This window comes from Triplophysa rosa, linkage group LG18 (assembly GCF_024868665.1).
Source record: "Triplophysa rosa linkage group LG18, Trosa_1v2, whole genome shotgun sequence".
Taxonomy (NCBI): Eukaryota; Metazoa; Chordata; class Actinopteri; order Cypriniformes; family Nemacheilidae; genus Triplophysa; species Triplophysa rosa.
In genome coordinates, this window is record NC_079907.1 from 11,853,788 (window position 1) to 11,875,175 (window position 21,388).

The 21,388-nt window shown below is 39.1% G+C and overlaps 1 protein-coding gene across 1 annotated transcript in view; it reads left to right on the forward strand.

The window, feature by feature from the left end:
- The window catches only part of thrab (thyroid hormone receptor alpha b), a 145,610-nt gene that overhangs the window by 16,908 nt on the left and 107,314 nt on the right, over positions 1-21,388 (forward strand). The window contains exon 2 of the mRNA XM_057357804.1: positions 13,074-13,271. The gene's annotated coding sequence lies outside the window, so the exon portion shown is untranslated. The remainder of the gene's footprint in view (positions 1-13,073; positions 13,272-21,388) is intronic.

A 21,388-nucleotide genomic window follows, 5' to 3' on the forward strand; every position in this document is an offset into this window, starting at 1 on the left:
CACAAGAAAGAAAAACAGCTGCTGAAAATTGGTTTTCATAGACAAGGTGTTATACCTTCAATGGCTGTTTTTACGCTTAAAGTCCCCGTGAACCGGAAGTTGCGGTCGTTTTTACTTCCGTATTTTGACGCATTTCCAAGTGAAATGGAATTTCTAATGAGAAAAATCGTGGGCGTGGCTTTGGTCTATTCGCAATTTGATTGGATGTATAAAACAGCCGTTGCATTTTGAAATGAAACTGGCAGCAGACTGACAGTTGAAGGGGAGGAGTTAACGGATGCTCCGCCCAAGCCATCTAACATGCTTAATTAAAGATGGACAGCCATTACAGGAAAGAAATGCATTATCAGATTTTGACTAAAGATTATGAGGACACACGGATTTTAAAAAGAGAACGACCCACATTGATAAACTATTTACAATAAACGGTGTAATATTTCATGAAAAACTTCACTGCGACTTTAAGACCGCACAGTACCACCTAGTGCCTGTAGGAATCAGGCTGCACTTGAACTCTCTCCCGTTGCCTCTTTGCGTAATTAAGGATTGGCTGTGAATTTTAAGCCGTTCTTGTGCAGACTGCTGCGGGAATCTCGTTTAGGGATCGAGATAGTGGAAAGGCTCGTATGGCTTTATTTCCGCAGTCAAATGGTTTCCTTTGGGCGGTATCCGCAAATGGATTCTGTTTATCCCTTACAGTGCAGACCAATACACCATGAGTATGATGCTGTGTTTTAACTCAACTCAACTCAACTTTATTTATATAGCGCTTTTACAATTTTCATTGTTACAAAGCAGCTGTACATGAGACACATTGACTACAAGCAAAACAATCAAAGTTGTACCTGCAAAAACAAGAAAAGGTTGAAAACACAGAAGACAGACACACCCACACACAAAACACTCCACACACACAACACGCACACGCACCAACACACACAGACACACAGACACACACACACACACACACACACACACACACACGTACGTACACAGACAAGTACGCACACACACACACGCTCAGTGAGAGCACACATTTAGGATAAAGGAGAGAGAAGCACAGGTCAAATATAACAGATAATAAATTCCTATATGCAATATTAATTAAGTAAAACTTTAAGATTCTAAAGCAGCCCCCCCGGTCAGGCAGATAGTGCAAAAACAGTATGCAAACGGTGGCGAGGAACCCAAAACTCTAATCGAGAAAAAAAACCTCAGGAGAACCCAGGCCCAACCAGGGGATTCCAGTTCCCCTCTGGCAAAAGCTGCTGCCTCTGCACAAGCTCCAGAGAGCTTGCACAACAAGGCTAAATAAAATAAATAAACTTAATAATAAAATAAATTATAGTTTAAGATTATCATTAATAATCTAATAGCATTTGAAATTTTGTGGTGAAGACATGTCAAGAGACCGCGTCCTTCTTTATCCAGCTCTATCATCTCAGCTCTTGTCAGGTCCCCACTTCCCATTCTCCGCTCTACCATCAGGTCAGGCCATGAACTGCATCCTGCTCGCTGTGGTAACCTTGGAACAATGAGACAAGACTGGCTGAGAGTAGAGTACTGTTCTGTACTCTTTGATGCAACAAGTACATCAGTTGTGTTTTTGGTTCCGGTTGATCTAACTAATGCAGCCTAAACCCTCTGAAGATTTATATTATGGAAGAGTAGTGTATGCAAGATTAAAAAGATGCGTCTTTAGTCTAGATTTAAACTGACAGAGTGTGTCTGCCTCCCGGACAGTGCAGGGAAGACTATTCCAAAGTTTAGGCGCTAGATAGGAAAAGGATCTACCACCTGCACTTGATTTTGAAATTCTAGGTATTACCAACTGACAGGACGCCTGAGAGCGTAATGCACGTGAAGGACTGTAATACAAAAGGAGTTCATTCAAGTACTGAGGAGCTAAACCATGTAAGGCTTTATAGGTAATAAGCAAGATTTTAAAGTTAACGCGATGCTTTATAGGTAACCAGTGCAAGGTTGACAGAACCGGGCTAATATGTTCATACTTTTTTGTACGTGTAAGAACTCGAGCTGCCGCGTTTTGGACCAATTGGAGTTTTTGTAATAAGCCTGCAGGGCAACCACCTAACAGTGCATTACAGTAATCTAGTCTTGATGTCATGAATGCATGAATTAACTTCTCTGCATCTGACATTGACAGCATATGACGTAGTTTAGATATATTCTTAAGATGGAAAAACGCAATTTTACAGGTGTTGGCGACGTGGCTCTCAAATGACAGATTACTATCGAATAGAACGCCAAGATTCTTTGCTGACGACGAGGGTTTTATGGAACATCCGTCAATAGTTAAACAGTATTCTTGGTTGTTACTTATAGCAGTTTTCGGTCCAATAAGTAACACTTCTGTTTTGTCCGAGTTCAGTAATAAAAAGTTGTTACTCATCCAGTTTTTTATATCGACTATGCATTCCATTATTCGATGGAACTGCTGTGTTTCATGAGGCTTCGAGGAAATATAAAGTTGAGTATCATCAGCATAACAGTGAAAGCTAACTCCGTGTCGCTTTATTATATCTCCTAGAGGTAGCATGTATAATGCGAAGAGCAGAGGCCCTAAGACTGAGCCCTGTGGTACACCGTACTGGACTTGCGATTTGCGTGACACCTCATTGTTTATTGCTACAAATTGAAAACGGTCGGATAAATAAGATTTAAACCATTTCAAAGCTATTCCCTTAATGCCGACATAATTTTCGAGTCTATGTAGGAGTGTGCTGTGGTCAATGGTATCGAATGCAGCACTAAGGTCTAGCAGCACCAATAACGAGATACAACCTCGGTCAGACGCCAATAGCAGATCATTTGTAACTCTGATCAAAGCAGTCTCTGTACTGTGACATGCTCTAAATCCAGACTGGAATTCTTCATTGATGTCATTCCTTTGGAGGAAGGAGCATAATTGAGTTGAAACTACTTTTTCCAGAACTTTAGATATGAAAGGTAGATTCGATATAGGCCTGTAGTTCCTTAGTTCTCTAGGGTCGAGTTGGGGTTTTTTGACAAGGGGCCTTATAACAGCCACCTTATATGCTTTAGGCACATGTCCTAATGTCAGAGATGAGTTAATAATACCAAGAAGAGGATCTATAATTTCTGGGAGCATCTCTTTCAGTAGATTTGTAGGTATAGGGTCTAGTATGCATGTTGTTGATTTAGATGATCTAATAATTTTAGACAGCTCATCTTGATCTACGGTATAAAATAATTGCATTTTCTCCTTAAGGGCGCTGTAGTTAGTTTGTTCAGCGGGTTTCACTTCTGATTGCATTGTTATAATTTTTTCTCTAATATCTTGGATTTTATATGTGAAGTAGTTCATAAATTCATCACTGCTATGCTGATATACAGGATCAGAAGTCACTGACGATTTATTTTTTGTTAATTTAGCCACCGTGTTAAATAAAAACCTAGGGTTGTGCTGGTTTTCTTCTATTAGTGATGAAAAGTAGGCGGATCTAGAAGTTATTAGGGCTTTCCTGTATTTTCGAATACTATCCTTCCATGCTGTACGAAATACCTCTAATTTAGTTTTCTTAAAGTTGCGCTCCATTTTTCGGGCCGCTTTCTTTAGAGCCTGAGTGTGTTCATTATACCACGGTGTGGGGCTGCCATTTTTAATCTTCTTTAAACGTAGTGGAGCAACTTTGTCTAGCGTTACCGAGAAGGTGGAATTAAAATTTTCAGTGGTAATGTCAAGATCTTCAACGTTATTTCTCATGATTTGAGACAATTCGGGCAGATTATCGAGAAACGCATCTTTGGTAGTTGAAGTTATTGTTCTACCATATTTGTAACAATGAGTTTTATTTGCAGCCGTAGGCCAGTGAAGCAAACATAATACCAGATAATGATCCGAAATGTCTTCACTCTGCTGAAGGATTTTAACGTCGTCCACATTTATACCGTAAGACAGTATTAAATCTAAAGTATGATTACGAAGGTGAGTGGGTCCTGACACATGTTGACTAATGCCCATGGAGTTAAGAGTGTCTTTGAAAGCCATTCCTAAGGCATCTGTAACGTTATCTACGTGGATGTTAAAGTCACCAACGACAAGGAGTCTATCTGCGGCCAGTACTAGTTCTGATAAGAACCCACCAAATTCTTTAATAAAATCTGTGTGGTGCCCTGGAGGCCTATATACAATAGCTAGAATCAATTTAAAAAGAGTTTTATCTTTAGTATTAGGTGTTGAAACATGTAGCTAAGGTGTTTTAGCTGACATATGACATGCACCACAATCCGGATTGCACTGCAGTGTGGTCACATGATTACATTTGACTCTTTTTATCCAATGTGACCTACAGTGCAGTCTGTCTATACATTTTTCATTCAGCATGGTCACACTAGATTGACTTTAACAGCAAACCCTGTGTGCAGTAATTGAAAGTGTTTAATAAAAAAGATTGCTTTGTAATCATAAAAGTGCACTCAGTTATTTGTTAATATTGCACTGACCATTTATGTCACAAATATACAGTAGACACCTATATGTCTACAAGCGTTGATTAGCAATTTCTTTTTTGGGGGGGGGGCTTTTTTGGATAGGACAGTTGAGACAATCAGGAAGCAATGGGAAGAAGAGAGGTCATTTGTTCTCGGGTCGACCGTGCGCTGTGGTCTACATGTCTGAAGCACTGTCCACACGGTCACAGGCTCCGACACATTAGCAATTTCTTTAAAGAAATGCGCTGAATTATTTATCCCATGAAGGAAATTCTGATTAAAGGACATTAAACATACATGCTTAGAAAATGTTTTAGTATTTCCTTGGTGATCCTATCATTGCATGCAATTACTAATTGGACTGTGCAAAAATGACTTATTTTTGCCTAAAATTATTTTAAAGCGAAATGAATAATGATTTCGCAAAATGGCTCTGGGATTGTATTGCAGCTGTCTTTAATATACTTCTCATTCATATAGCTCAGGTGGTTTTAACACATGGCAAACTTCATTATTCATATGGCAGGGTTATTGGATAGGGTGTAGGAGAACCTGTGCCAGACATCAACTGACTAATGTGTTAGAGCCTTTTGCTTTTTAATGGAAACTTCACTGTAGCACTTTGCGGTAAAAAAAGACATAGAGGAGGTTCCAATAATGGGTGTCTCGTGTCAGTGTTGGGGGATCTAGAATCCATTCAAGTGACCTACATAGTTTAACTTGATACACAGACGTCCCTTCTCAACTGACAGTAAATGAGAACCCCTGCCACATAGGCTACTGTAGGTAACTAAGAACTCAATGTAAAGCTGCATCACCCTATATGATCCCAAACGTCTGCTTATATCATTGCTTTTTTTACCTTTTGGTATGGAAGTGTGGTTTCAACCATTACACCACGTTTTATACGTTTAGTATCAGTGTACAATAAACAGCAAACAGTAACTTTCAATCTTTGCTTAGTTTATTATTATTCAATAGTTAATAAAAAATAATACAATTTTGGTTTTCATAATAAATGAAGTTGACGCAGTTTCATAATAAAAGTTAGTTGACGCAGTTGTAGTTGTGTCTACAAAGCTGATTTAAGCATCAACAAGTTTTAAGAAAAAGTAATCCTGAACTTTTCAAAACAATGAATATATTGCATGAGATTAGGGCTGCACGATAATTTATCCTGATACCACTAAATCCTATTGTACTCGAGCTGGCTGCGATATGCAATATGTCGATATTTGTTTTAATGCGTAGCTTGTCTGTGAAGCACGTCTCTGGGATCAGTAGGAAATGCTGCTCGATCTAAAAGCAGTGCGAGTTTGAGTCGCTTATAATGTGCATTTGAAAAAGCAACACCCGTCAAACATAATCATTATAAATATACTTTATTATCATAAAAATACCAGATGAAGCTTGTGTAACAGTGATAAAAAGATGTCCATAAGCATTTCCTAGATCCTAGAAGGTGTTACGGTCTTCTTCTGCAGTGCGTATGTTGAGTTTCCGCACGAGAGCGCCCTCTGGCTTTCGGATGCAGCAGCATTTTCCCGTACTTCCCTCAAAAGCTGTGCATAAATCACGTGATATTTATCGTCGGTTTATCGTGACAGCCCTACATGAGATTATAAATTTACATCAATTCTAGGGCTGCAACAACTAATCGATAATAATCGATAATGAAATTCGTTGTCAACGAATTTCATTATCGATTAGTTGGTCTGTGACGTCACTTGCGAGCTGCGCAGTTATAAATCAAGTGCATCTTCCCTTTTAAAATTACCGTTTTAGATGTGTCTCTCAGTGCAGCATGAGCTGCGCAGTTTTAAAGTCAGACGTGTCTCTCCGTGGATGCGTCTCTTCGTGCAGCGCGAGATGCGCAGTTTTAAAGTCACACTTGTCTCTCCGTGCAGCGCGAGGTGCGCAGTTTTAAAGTCACACGAGGTGCGCAGTTTTAAAGTCACACGTGTCTCTCAGTGCAGCGCAAGGTGCGCAGTTTTAAAGTCACACGTGTCTCTCAGTGCAGCGCGAGGTGCGCAGTTTTACAGTCACACGTGTCTCTCAGTGCAGCGCGAGGTGCAAAGTTTTAAAGTCACACGTGTCTCTCCGTGGATGCGTCTCTCCGTGCGGCACAAGTTATGCTGTTTTAAAGTCAGACATGTCTCTCGGTGCATGCGTCTCTCCGTGCAGCGCGAGGTGCGCAGTTTTAAAGTCAGACGTGTTTTACATGCATCTCTTCAAACTGCGCAGTTTTAAAGTTTAAAGGGGAGAGGTGTTTTAAATGACAAAATTAAAGATTATATTCGTAAAACCCAATTTGTGGCATTTGCACTTTGCAAAGTACATAATAGGCTAAATACCCTGATTTGGTGGTTTATTTAGTTCAGAGGTGGGTAACGAAGTACATTTACTTGAGAACTGTACTTAAGTACACTTTTTGAGTATTTGTACTTAAGCATTACTTTTTCTGTTTACTTTTTACTGTACTTCACTACATTTGAATGACAAATATTTCACTTTTCATGGCACAAAAAAATGATTTCCTTGGCCGACCCTCCCCTCGCTCCCACGTTTGGGAGAGACTATTGTCAGTTGCTTCTAATATGACACACCTGAATCAACTCACCAGGTGTATTAATTATGGAGACATTCACAACATTTTGTGAGAAGGCTAATGAATTCAGTTGTGTATACTTTTCCCATACCTGATTTACTTATTATAAGCAAAAGATGTAATTAAATTTTTATCCGATTAATTGATTAATCGAAAAAACAAACAAAAAACCAACAACAATCGCACAACTAATCGATTATCAAAATAATCGTTAGTTGCAGCCCTAATCAATTGAAATAACTGTCATTGAATTAAAAACATATATCTTCTTCCCAGATTCCCTCGAGTAGCTTTACAGATCCCTGGTTAAAGACTCTGATGCATAGGGACTATTAAGATGCAAATGTCTTTCCTTAACACTCCTGAGATCTTTACCGTCATTCTCTATACCGTTTATTGATTCATTGTACATTGACACCGCGGCGCAGTATGTGCTCTCAGAGATATAAAGTAACACTTGATATACAGCGACAAGATCAAAAAGTGAAAGTTCACAAGATATTGTTTCGGCTCGGGTCTTCAGTTTCACCTTGGCTCTTTGTCGTACGGGTGGTCTACCTCAATGTTCCTCGTCTCTCATCTGTGCATGTGGCGTCTGTCATCCAGCCTCTGTCTTAATCGGTCGCCAGAGATGACCTTTCCTGCCTAGCCAGACGAGAACATCAGCAGGTTTAAATGCCATCAGATTTACTCTCCTGAAATTGTAACCTTTCTTAATGGAAACTGATGAAATCTAGGTGGAAATGCGCAAGGGATAAAATGTCTATTCACATAATTGAAGCCGGGATGTACAACCTTCAACGTCATTTGTGACAATCAATACATGTTGTATGTAAGAGTAGCCGATCTGTTATGTTTAGGTGTTTATTGAAAATACATCGTAGATGAGCAGTTTTTACCTAAGATGTTGTTTTTTCACCTCTTTAATGCCTTATCCACATTAATAGGTTTTCATTTAAAAGTCTTTTCTCTCTATTTTGGCCTTTTGTCCACAGAGACGATGCTCTCCAACTTGGATAAACTTGATTTACGTTGTACTTATGGCCAGTACAAGAGTATACTCATTTTAAGACGTTTTAGTGTGGATGAGCAGCTTTTGGTAAATGCTTGACAATGCTAGTATGGACAAAGAGCAGTTTTAAATGAAAACTCCAGATATGTAGACATAGCATAATGTGTCTTTGTGGATATTTTAAAGGGATAGTTCACCCAAAAATGAAAATTCTGTCATGCATTTCTTTGTTTGGTTGAACACATTAAAGTGGCCTTATCTCAGACAGTTTCTGCAGTGTTTCCCATTCATTGACGAGACTATGGCGGCCCGCCGTAGACTATTTTGTTCCGCTACAGTCTTAAAACGAGCCGAATTGTTTTTCTTACAACAACATAACTATTTGTAACGTTGAATTCTGCACAGCTGTTTCGTTGTTGTGCCATTGTTCATGGCTAAAAATGCGTCCCCCTCTCTGTTGCTTCAGCGCAATGTGCGCAGCACACACACACAGACACATACTGTACATACGAACGCACGCTCGCTCGCTACTGTTTCAGCTTTCGTGATTGAAACGCAGACACGTGAACTGGCCAGGATTTAAGACGTCGCCAAGCCACACGGAATACAACATCGTTTGAGGGAAGAAAAATCTAATGTTTCAGTATTCACTGCAGTTATCCACAGTACAAACATGATTTTATCAGTGTACGACAGAGCAAACAGATAGCATTACCTCATGGCGTTAACATCATTATGTTCAGCTTCATCAGCTTCAGCATCATATTATTTCCAGCTAAAATAGCAGTCTGCAGATAGGGACACTTGACATGCACCATTTCTGTCGTTTAAAATGAGCAGCGCGTCTACACAACGGAGCTGTACGCAGCACGCGCACCCATGACATTTGTAATTAATATCTTTTGGCGCTATATCTCTAATATCCATCCTTATTTAGCGCCAAAAGCACTTTGTTTAACCTTTTCTAAATCTCAAAAATAGTTCCGTTTTGTTTTTAATGGCAAATTATTCATGTTTCGTTTCATTTCGATATTAAGTTAATTTAGAAAAAATGTTTGGAGTATTGGAGCTCACGTGCAGAACGCATAGTTTGATAGCCAAATGAATTTGAATTAATGATGTGAATGACACTGTTTAAACTGTTAAAATAGTTTAGAATAAATAAACAGTTAAAAAGTTCTATTTCGTTTCGTTTCTTTATTAGGTTAGAAAAATGTTTTGAGTATATTTGTTTGTTGCTCAGGCACAGAACGTAGTTTGATTGCCAACCGCCAATTTTAATGATTTGAATGCATGGTGGGCATGAGTCTGCTTAAATTCCTCCTTTAGCTTTGGCTGTCGCCATAAGAAAAATAAATTATACAGGGGCGCGCCACACACGATTACATGCTGCCCTGTGTGTCACCGTGTCCAAAACTTGTCAATATATTTGGTTTGTCGGACATCAAGCAGCACTGCTCAGACCGATAGGCGTGTACCGCAGGAGAAAGCGTCTGTCATTAATTGCTCTCGTGTTAGGTCTGCGCAACGCTCGCATAAAGTTGAAAACATAATAAATCACAAACTTAACATTACTCTGTTGTGCTGAGAGAGTGTGCGCTTTTCTTACGGGTTAACTCTAAACAGTCGCTGCATCATAATAATGTATGAATGCTCTGGTCCGGATAGTAAAGTGATAGGCCTACTGCCATGCGGGGGAGTGGGACAATGGCACTGTGAAAAAGGCCTGATGCCCGGCCTGCGTTTTAATATGTGGTAATATATAAATGAGTTCAACTGTTAAACACTTTTTTGCCTCATTTTTTGATGGCTCATGCTCTACTTTTTTGTTTGTGAACTCTCATTTTACCATGTGTTGTCCCCATTTATATCTATGGTGCCAATGATTGAATTACTACTATAGCTATTGTTTTCTTATAGATCGAGTCACTTAATTTTGCTTTTGAAATGCACCAGATTGCAGCATTTACCTTTAAAATATGCTAAATTTTCTTACGGGGGAGCATGCCCCCAGACCCCCCTAGAGGAAAATATGTTTAGCCCCCATAGTCTCACAAAATTCTGTGGGAAACACTGTTCTGCATATCTCATGTTAATCTTGAGTACTTACAGAATAGTATCGCACCCTTCAAATATCTGTAGAGTCTTTAGTTTGATCAAATTTATAAAAGACAGATACAGCTGTACGATTATTTCCGAAAACATACGACGCGTGTGGGAGGGACATCAGTTTCACTTACCACATGCGGTTCATGTCCGGCATCTTTTATTGCTGGGACCACCGTTCTATCTATCAGATTCAAACGATCTCCAAATCCAGCGTTAAATCCACCGTTTATATAACATTCATCACCGTGTGCCGCGTGCTTTTCCGGGAGAATTGTCCAATAAGGGACTAAGAAAAGTTGTTACGAAACGGATTTTCATGTTCAAAAAAACCTTTCCGAAACCTGTACGAACGCTGGGGGAGTGTATCAAGCACAGAAATACTACGCCCGCCATACGTCCAACTGGTTTTTTGACAAGTTGACCATGTCAAGCATGAGATGACAACACGTTTAACATCGTAAATAACTCAGAATGCATGAAACACCATTGCACGGCCGCTTTAAGAAAGATATTTGGGCAAATGATTTTAACCAAACAGTTCTTGGACCCCATTAACTACCATATTTGGAAAATGACAATGGTAGTCAAAAGTGCCCTAGAAGTGTTTGCTGTCCTATATTCTTCAAAATATATTTTGTGTGCAACAAAACAAAGAAATTTATAGAGCAATTTTTCCTACTATGGTAGTCAATGGGGTCCAAGAACTGTTTGGTTACAAGCATTCTTCCAAATATCTTTGTGTTCATCAGAACAAAAACAATTTTACAGATTTGAAACAACTCAAAGGTGAGTAAATGATGACACAATTTTTATTTTGGGGTGAACTGTCTCTTTAACATAATTCGTGAAACTTCAGCAACAGCAAATATCTTAATACGTTTAGATGAACTAGATACCCCTTAAATAGTTGATTGATGGGAGAATGAGACCCACCCACCCAAACAGGCTCTGAGAGACACGTACATATTATGTTACACAGTAGAAATGTCCATAGCTGAGCGCTGCTAAAGCTCACAGTATGCAGATGATTTACTGAAAATTTTATGTAGCGAATCGGTGGTCATTTGCACTGTACCAGGCCGTTGGGTTAGCCCTTAACTGTGAATAAAATTCGAACATTGTTTATAACTCGCACCTCGGGGTCATCATTATCGGAGACGGTTTACAGTGGTGTCCTTACCCATAAAAACGTCTTAAGCATAGATAAGCAAATTATTTTAATGTCTTCTGCAGTGTGGTGTCATGTGCGACAGTTAATTTAAGTTTCTATATAGGATGTGCATGCATAAATTCCTATGGATGACCCAAGTGACCTTCTGTTCATTCACGCTATACATTTTGTTGGCATGTGTGTTCCCTGGGTGTGAAACCAACAACCTTTTTTATACTAAGTAAGCACCATGTTTTACCAGTTGAAGTACAGAAAAAGATCCTTCTTAAAGGAAGCGTTCTGTATTTACTGCAGGTCTTTTACTAGACATGGCTTTAGATGTGACCTCAGTCATGGTAGCCGCAAGATTATCTCAGTAAGCCTTTTAGAGGTAATATGGTCACATGAAGCCTGCGATTGGTCAACTCTGACCCAATGACTTGCCTCACTCTCTAGTCAACATGGCTTCTGAGTGATAATCTGATTTAGCGTCTGTTCCAAGAGGAAAGTCGACTGTTTTATGTTTAAGCTTGTAAACCTGGCTTTCAAGACTGCAGCATTCTTAGCAATCTGCCTGATATATTGTATCGCTGCATGACAAGTACTATTAACAAAAGTAAGAAATATGCAAGAGTACATTGCATATCATGATAGTTGTTCTGTGATCTCATCATATAGCAATTCAGAGATTTACCTGTTCGTTTTTGTTGTTGTCTTTACTGTAACTCTGTATACTCTAAATACTGTAACTGTATTTACTGTTCTCTGCACTCGCAGTAAATAGGGACTGAAGTTTTCAATACAAGTTCATCTTCAAGTTCAGTTATATAGTAGCTTTGGGTGAGACGTCTCTTAAATTCTTTGGTGGCAATGATAGAAAGAAGTATGTGACCACTGCTTTTTTATCTGTTTAGTTACTTCCCAATCCCAATTTTATCTGTTTAGTATATCACCTGCTCTTGTGTACTCTTGACAAATGTCTAAGAAACATAGATTAAGATTAGGCCACAGGTCATCTTTTGCGCTCAGTGTTCCTTAAGGTCTCCAAATGCCCATGTCACTCAGGTTCCCACATGGGATAAGCCAGATGGTGGGTTAGTAATGCACCAGTCAGTCAGTATTAGGGCGTACTCACATTTCGCCCGGTTGTTAGCCCGAGACCAACTGCACCGTGCTCTGGCCCACCTCTTCCAAGCGAGCCAGGGACTGCTAAACGAACCATGCCCGGGATACGGAACAATCACGCTAGTCAAATGAACCGGGCTTTGGGGGTCAAACGTGTTCGGGCACAGTTCAGATTGCCTAGTGAGAGTACACCCTTATATTGTAACGGGGTTGGTTTTCCTTTAGTGTAATACAGTTTTGGTTGCTGTCCAGCATCAGGCAGAAACACGATTGACAACAGGCAGTACAGCGTTTGCTCACAAAAGCTTCCTCTGGCCATCTCTTCAGTTGAGGCTTGCTGAGGAAAGCGGTCTGTGCTTTTCGAAATGTGAGGATAATCTAACAAATGATTTTTGCTCTTTTAAATGTTCTGTTTCAGTGATTCGTTATATTACTTTGGCAATTTCTTTGTGTCATCACTCAAAAATGACGTTTTATTGAGTCATTTCAGAGCAAATATATATAAATGTACTTGCTAAAACATTGAATTATAATATAATGTTAAAAAAATGTTTCAGCCCTAATCTCCTTGTCTGTTTTATTTTTTTAAACAGAACTTGAAGCTGAACAGGAGTGTGTGTTAAACCGCTGAGTCAGCGGTGGGTTTTGCCAAACACTACACAAATACGTCCATGGATCGCGATCAACATCTCTGTGCTGGAAGATCGGAAGGTTGGCTGCCTTTCTCTCGGCTGTGACGCGCCTTCATAACTTAACCATTCATTCAGCAACGCACGGATCCTTGACACCACGTGAGCACTTCATTTTACATAATGGCCATTTAAGCAGTCACTTTGAAATAGTTTTATTTCGTCATGTAGGTATAGAATTTCCTGACATTTTAAAACAATCAATTAAACGTTGAACGTCTCTTATGCACCTAGCATTCTGTGCCACTGTCAATTCACTGTCTTCCAACTCTCAGATTTTAATGAGAGAGGCTTGAGAAAGGCTCATTAGACATTTCTTTTGACCAGCTGTCTCCCAAGAGGTGTCTGACAAAGAGGAGGTGAGCCAGTAAAGCTTCAGTCAGATTGAGAAGGAAATGTCAGTTATGTGCAGAATTATTTGGTGTCACTTTTTAATGGCAGTAGATGGAAATAAAAGTAACAGAAGTGAGGTAATAGCCGATGACGTGATTCTGAGAGTTGTCGCGTGTGTAAATGGAACACGTTTGTAGGCTAAGAGAAATGAGAGATTTATGGCGGGAATATATCACGCTGTTGTGGTTTCTTTAATAGATAGGGTGACTGAACTGAAAGTGCACTCAGGAAAAAAGGCCCTTGAGGTGTCATGAATATTATGGTGCAGATTTTGTGTTTTGGTAGGAAGCTTTGCATATTTAAAGCCGAAATGAGAATGTTTATACCATAGTACAATGTATTTACTATGTTCCTAAATTTTTGTTCTTGAATACATTTTACCATACCAATACCAGATTAATATGCAGATGCAAGTAAGACAGTATGTTATTCCAACTGGTTGGTGGTGGCCATTTTTCAAACCATGTTAATTGCCAAGAAAGTGTTTTCAGTTCTGTTTGATGCCACTGTAGTTGTGTAGAAACTACACAGTTCAGCTGTGATGTAACTGTAGCTAACTTGCTAAAAAAAGTACAAGAATTTTTCCTTACATTGAAGTGATAGTTCAGCCAAAAATACAAATTCTGTCATCATTTACTCAGCCTCTTGTCATTTCAAACCTGTATGACTTGTTTTCTTCTACAGAACACAAAAGAAGATATTTTTGAAGAATGTTGGTAACCGAACAGTGGCAGTACCCATTCACTTTAATTGTACGGACACAAAACTAACCCTTACGAAAATTAACTATGTTTTTTTTGTGGTACAAGTGGAGTAACCATGGTTTTTTGGTGCATTGATTACTTGGGGCAAAACCATGGTTTTACTACAGTAACCATCGTTTACTATGGTTTTTACAAAATACATGGTTTTCAAAACCATGGTTATTTTGTGATAACCATTGTTTTACTACAGTAACCATGTTTTTTTTGTAGTAAAACCATGGTTTTTCAATTTTAACTGTAGTAAAACCGTGGTACATTTTCGTAAGGGAATGCAAGTCAGTGGGTACCGTACAGTCTGTCTGGTGACAGAAATTTCATTTTTGGGTGACCTATCCCTTTAATGCAAAATCATAAGGTATTTTTTAAGATAATACACAAACAACTTTGATACTTCACTTTAACTTTGATGCACCCCTGCCATACAATTGACCTTGTGAGCCTGAAATGCTCAAAAAGCTTGTTTGTCTTGGGTTGGACAATGGTTGATTTTTTTCCCACCATTTTGCTTTCTCCAGCTAAAAAGATGTTATTTTAGCATTAATTTACACTGCATTAACTTGTGTTTTGTACATTTATATTTCATGAAAACCCCCTTGCCCACAGAACGGCTCTATCACAGTAATTCGCCTGTTTTCTTATTGTGTCATGCTGACTATAATTTTTTACTGTGTCATTACGCTGCTGTAAACATTCCACCTTTGCTCTCGTGCTCTGGAAGCATCGTATGTGGAGCAGAACAGCTGCCACGGTGATGATGTTGTCATGGCGAGAACTCCCGTGGAGCCTTCCTGGCATCCTGCCCCTTTCCGCTCGGGAGATGTTTATTTTTCCAAATCAACAGGAAGTTGATATATAGTGACACCTCCGGGTACGTCCTGAGCATCGGGGTGGGAGGTGAACGCATCAGGTGATTGTTGGTTAGAGGAAGCAGGATTTAATTGAGATCTTCATTCAGGATCCTCAAGTGTTAATAATGCAGAAGTAAGTCATGCTTTATGAACGCTTTAATGCTTTATGTTCGGTGTCACAGTTGATGATTTTGGATCGCAAAGATGTGATGAACATGAGATGACTTGTCTTGTTAGTTTTATCGTCTCACCTTGTGATAGATGGATGGACAAACCTATAGATGGACAAACTGTAGCCATTACAATATGAGCTTATCTTGCTCACATCATCTGACGATTTGACAACTGTGAGTACAGTAGTACTTAACCATCTTCACATTTGTGCATGATCTGTATTATATGTAAGCAACCCAACATCCATTTTCTGGAAATGCCCTGCATGTATCCAGAACACTTGTTTCTAATTGGCTTTCCCGAATACTTTAAAACGTCTTAGTAAAAAGGTTGAACTGTTTTGACAGAAGAGGCCATTGAGTGAACAAAGGCAGGATGCGATATTGATTAAAAAAAGATCCGAAGCGCTGTCTCGCAGTACAGAATGAGCCCTCCATTAACTTTCTGAACCAGGTTAAATGGCCGCACATGCTCTGCGAAATACATTTAACCTTTTTACTGGCTTTTTTCACTGTGACCGCATTATGCGCAGTGATGAGAATTAGGTTGTTTGAAGAACTGAATTCAGCCAGAATACGGGAACATAAGCGCAGCTCCGTAACCTGTTTAAATGGGTTAGGTTTCATCAACCGGTAATTTCTATAATGAGGACAATGTGACATTTTGAAAATCATATTAATATCTCTATGACCAGTGCCAGACTGCAGCTGAAAAACATATCTGTGTTCGCTGCGGTATCATCGAGAAGGGCAGAGAGGAAGACAAATACCTGCAATCACAAGGTTTTTAGATGCTTTCTGTTATAACGTTTTAGATGAAATCATGCACATTCAATAAACCATCTCATCGCATTCATCTCACTGAATTGCTGTCTGGCGCAGCACCTTGATTTTGTTTCAATAGAATTCAATAAAACAAAACGGCAGGCAGACGTGCTGAGCAGTAATTTGATTTAATTGAGGCAGTCAATGTGTCATCATCTCTTCTCCTGTCTCCATTTAGACTTTTTGCTGGCTCCGTTAAGAGCATCAGGTTTTTAGTAGTTGGATCTTTTGAATCCTTTTTAGCAGAAGAAAGGAGGAATATAAATGCCAGTATGCTTTAATATTGTAATGGAACGTCCCAGGAAACACAGACGGCGATGAGTACTAGACAAAAACACTTTAATGATAACCAATAACAGGAGGGTACAACATTCACTTATACTTTACATTTAAGACGAGACAAAGAACATGAAAACAGGCAGAGTATAGAAATGATTATAGTCTTAATGATGGGGGGTGATAGCTGGCAGGTGCGGTGATTGGTGATTAGACACTGGTCGTAGAGGATGATGGGAAATGAAGTCCAGGGGCAAACATGGGGAGAATGAAGGACACGAGAGGCAATGAAGGACACGAGAGGCAGACAGGTGCAGATGGAACCGTGACAAATATACAGCGAGGCTGTCTATATTAGGGAAAGGGGCGGCGTTATTTATTGTCAGGTGGTTATGACAGCAGTCATCTGAGCGTGTACAGAGGAGTTTGTTTGTTGTGCAGACTGATACAGTGGTGAAATGTACACTGTGCTGGAGGACAGCCAGATATTAACCGGGAACAGCATGTTCTTCTCATTCAACATATCTTCTTTATTTCCGAACAGATTTTGCAGCAGTGTAAAATCGACCTAACTGGAAATTAAAGAAAGACTAGACTACAGAACATATTGGATAAACTAGCAACTTCCCACTGCAACCTTTTAAAGGAGAGAAAGTAAACTAAAGAGAGAAACTAAACTACAGAATCAGCTATCGCCAAATGTCTGACTATCGTCGATACACTATAGTATCGTCAATCGGAACAACCCTATCGTGGTAATGACAGTAAGGCACTGAATTGATTCAGTAGTTTGTGCTGTTAAAAGCTATAGAGAAATTGGTATACTTTTTATCACTCACTTATAGGGCTGTGCAAAAATATCGATACATGTAACTATCACTATATATGTTTTTTCAATAGTATATCGATAGTGATACCTCTACAATCGATATTTTTTTTAATCATGTCATATACATACGGCCAAAAGTTAGTGGAAGCGAGCATGGCGAAAAATATAAGAACGCTTCGAGCTTTCATGATGTGTGGGTGTGCTTTGGTTTTCAAAATAAGTAATGAAGTAATGAGTTATATAAAATAATGCTGTTTGTAGGCTTCGCAAGTCATGACACAAGTCACTTGGCTACTGCAGTGCATTAGACAAAAAGTTTATTAAGAAAAGTAACAATGACATTTATTGTGCTTTCACGGATGTGACACCAGCGCATTTACAGCACGGATGAAGCAGGGGTTTTATTCTGCCCATGTTCATTGTTTTAACTGTAATGCACCACAACAGCCAAGTGACTTGCGTGAGCCACCTTATTCCCCTGTGCTTACCCACTTGAGGGGCGCAATCTACAGTTTGAGAACCCAAACCTCTGATCTAAAGATCCATGCGTCGCACATGATGGCCACTCTGCAGAGGTAAGGGATGTTTTTACACTTATCCTCACAGAAAACCCCCGGTGGTGCACAGCATGTTGTATTTCTAGCTCTACATTTTACATTTTCTATTTAAAGTATTGCAATATATCGCAAATGTGTATCGTATCGAAATACATAGCAATATATTGTATCGTGACCCATCTATCGTGATATGTATCGTATCGGGAGGCACTTGCCAATACACAGCCTTACTCACTTATGTGATTTTTGTCATTTATATACAGTAGATTACTGTTTTGATTGTGTTACCAAATTAATCTTTTGTGTAATTTTTTGAAGCATCTATTGACAGAAATGCAATAATATACATAACTATGTCTTCAGAGGTGTTTAAAGACCTTACATAATGAACCGTTACGTTTTAATTACCTTAGAATGAGTTATTTCTTTCTACACACACACCGCAGGTGGAATTCACCATATTGTTTCTACAGTAGCCCTGAACGGACAAACTGCTCTACAGAGCACGTTTCGTAAATATGTTATCTCCTTCAGCAAAGAAGCAAAAAGGTGACGACATCTTGGTTCTGTGTCAGCCACCGTAGTGCTACGAAAGGGAGGGGTGGAGTGAGCCGTTGGTTGCAATTCTCAACCTCACCACTAGATGCTTCAGAAGTTCATGCATTATGGTATACTAGTTTATTGGTGCATCATCTAAGCATTTTTACTAAACAAGGATTGGATTCAATACATTTTAAGAGGCTCCAAATTCCCCCCCAAAAACATGAGAAACATTGACAACCTGCTACAGGTTGTTTTTTGTTATAACAGCCCTTTTCACACTATAGCCGATATCAAATGGTTTTTAACTGGTAAAAAATTGACAGATTAATGTTGGTGACTAAACAGATGATTGTTGTCATTCGGAAACCTTGTATCTATCATGGTTTGGCATGGAAAAGTACCCAAATGCAGGCAGGCGGTGGTGAAGGGGTTAAACAGGGATATTTATTAAATAATGAAACAAACACCCACGATGGGGAAAAACTAAACAAATGCAAAATACCACAAAACAAAGACTTCCCACGGGGGGGGGGCAAAAATAAACTAACAAACCAAACAGCGACACAACGTCTTAAACAAAAACACGGCAGGGTAAAAACACAAGAAACTCACAGACCACGGACAAGGCTAGGGATGGGAATGGGAACACTGAACACAAGCACAAGGAACAGGTACACAGTACATACACAATCCACGAGCACAGGACAAAGAAACATGAGGGCATTTTAAAGGCAAGTCAAACGAGGGATAATGACACAGGGCAGGTGGGAAACATTAGACACGGCAGGGAAGCAATACATGAAACGAGAGGGGCGGGGCCAATGACAAGACACGAGAAAACACATGGAGTGTCAAAAGATAAACACCCCATGGTTTTCTCACACAAAACCAAAGGCTTTGTCATGGCTCTGCCACAGGACCAAGAAAAACATGACTAAGTGAGGCAGAGCCATGACAGTATCTCCATATTTCGATATTTAAATCATTATTATTGGTCTTCCTTTATGTTATGTCTAAGCAATAGAGTATTTTTTCCATTTCCTGAAAAACAGTGAATTTAGACATCCAAGGTTTCAGAAGAGTGACAATATCTAAATTTAACAGGGCTGCACGAGAATGAGTATAATGATCATCACAATTATTTTGCTTAATTTGAATCACAATTATTAATCACGATTATTCTGTCAGTTTATAACTTTTTAAAATTTCACTTCAGCATATTTGTTACAATTTACTGCCAACATGAATTATCATTCATGATAATTTGTGCTTGCTATAGAGGGTATGCACGTGATGTCACTTTCCCACGTGAACACCACAAAGCATGCTCCCTTGAGTGACAAAAGACTCAGGAAAACAGCTGCTTACAGTATCAGGAAATGCAATTCCGCACAACTTAATAGTGTCCACACTCAAAAAAAAAAGTTGTTGAGCGAACTTAATTAAATTAAGTAAAACTTTCACGAAGTTGAATTACATTTCTCCAACAAAATCTAATTTGTTTGAAACGATTCTTTATAATCTTGTTGTATGAACTTATTTTTTTTAGGAGTCTTGATTAAATTAATTTGTGTCATATACATGCATATTTTTCATAAAACCAATATAAAAAACCCAATTTTATCAATTAGATTATTTAATGAAGTGAAAGTGTAGTGAAAGTGACCTATTAGTCAGATATGGTGACCCATACCCGAAATGTGACCTCTGCATATAACCCATCCAGAGAGTAGTGAACACACGCACAGCAAGTGGTGAACACACGTACACCCGGAGCAGTGGGCAGCTATCACTGCAGCGCCCGGGGAGCAAGTAGGCGTAAGGTAAAGGTAAGGTGCCTTGCTCAAGGGCACCTCAGTCGTTACCCGCCGGCCCTGGGAATCCAACCGGCAACCTTCTGGTCACGAGTCCGACTCTCTAACCATTAGGCCACAACTGCCATTACTTAGACATTACTTCAATTAACTTCAATAAGAAGATATTGAGTTAATAGAACTCAACAGAAATGCAAATAAAGGATTGTAACCGCCCACGACCTAACCAAAGGCAACGCTTTTCTGAACAATGGTAACCTCAAAAATAAAAAATATAACAAACTCTTCAAAACCTTAAAGATAAATGAACATTAAACACTAACAAGTGTTTCTTTTTACTGAAAAATGCATAAAATAACACTTATTTAAGAAAATAACTGTCAAAATGCAGTTATACGCAAAGCATGCTGGGAAATATAAGTCCTCTGCCCAATTGTAGCTGTTTTATGTTAACACAACACAACTCCTTTATGTTGTCCCAACTTGAATGGAGTCAGTTATATGACTAAACATAAAAAATATCATGTTGTGACCAGATTTTCCAAAAGTTGTGTTGATTTAACTTAAATAACTTTAACTAAGCAATTTAAGTAAATTGAACAAGCAGCAAAAATCATTTTTTGGAGTGCAAGGACACCTGATTCCTTTGTGAGTCGTAAGGATCACCGTCAAGTCCAACTGCTTTCAATATCAGAAAATAATTGTGTTTTAGTCCCTGTTTCGTTGTTTCTCCTATTGAAAGCAGCCATTTTGCTGCGTGTTTTACCACTCAAGGGAACGTGTCCTGCAGTCAAGGGGGCGTGTCCCGATGTGTTCACGTGGGAAAATGACGTCAATGCATACCCTCTATTAGCACATTAATATCGCAAGTTATGCCAAATTAATATTGAGAAGCAGAAATTGCTATCACGAATAAAATGTGATTAACCATGCAGCTCTGAAACATGAGTACTCAGATTTTTCCCATCTGAAATGATGGTATAGTCATTACAGTTTCCCTCGGTTTTCCTCCATTACCTTGTTATACTCCTTGTATAAACAGACTTACTGTATATAGTCAAGGAATGGTTACATTTAAAATAGGTTGACACTCATTGTTTTATTAGCAGGCTGTGGTTTTTCTCTCATTTACAGACCAAATATCTCAGTTGTGTATCCAGCCATATTAATAGCTATTATTTGACAAAGATGAACTCT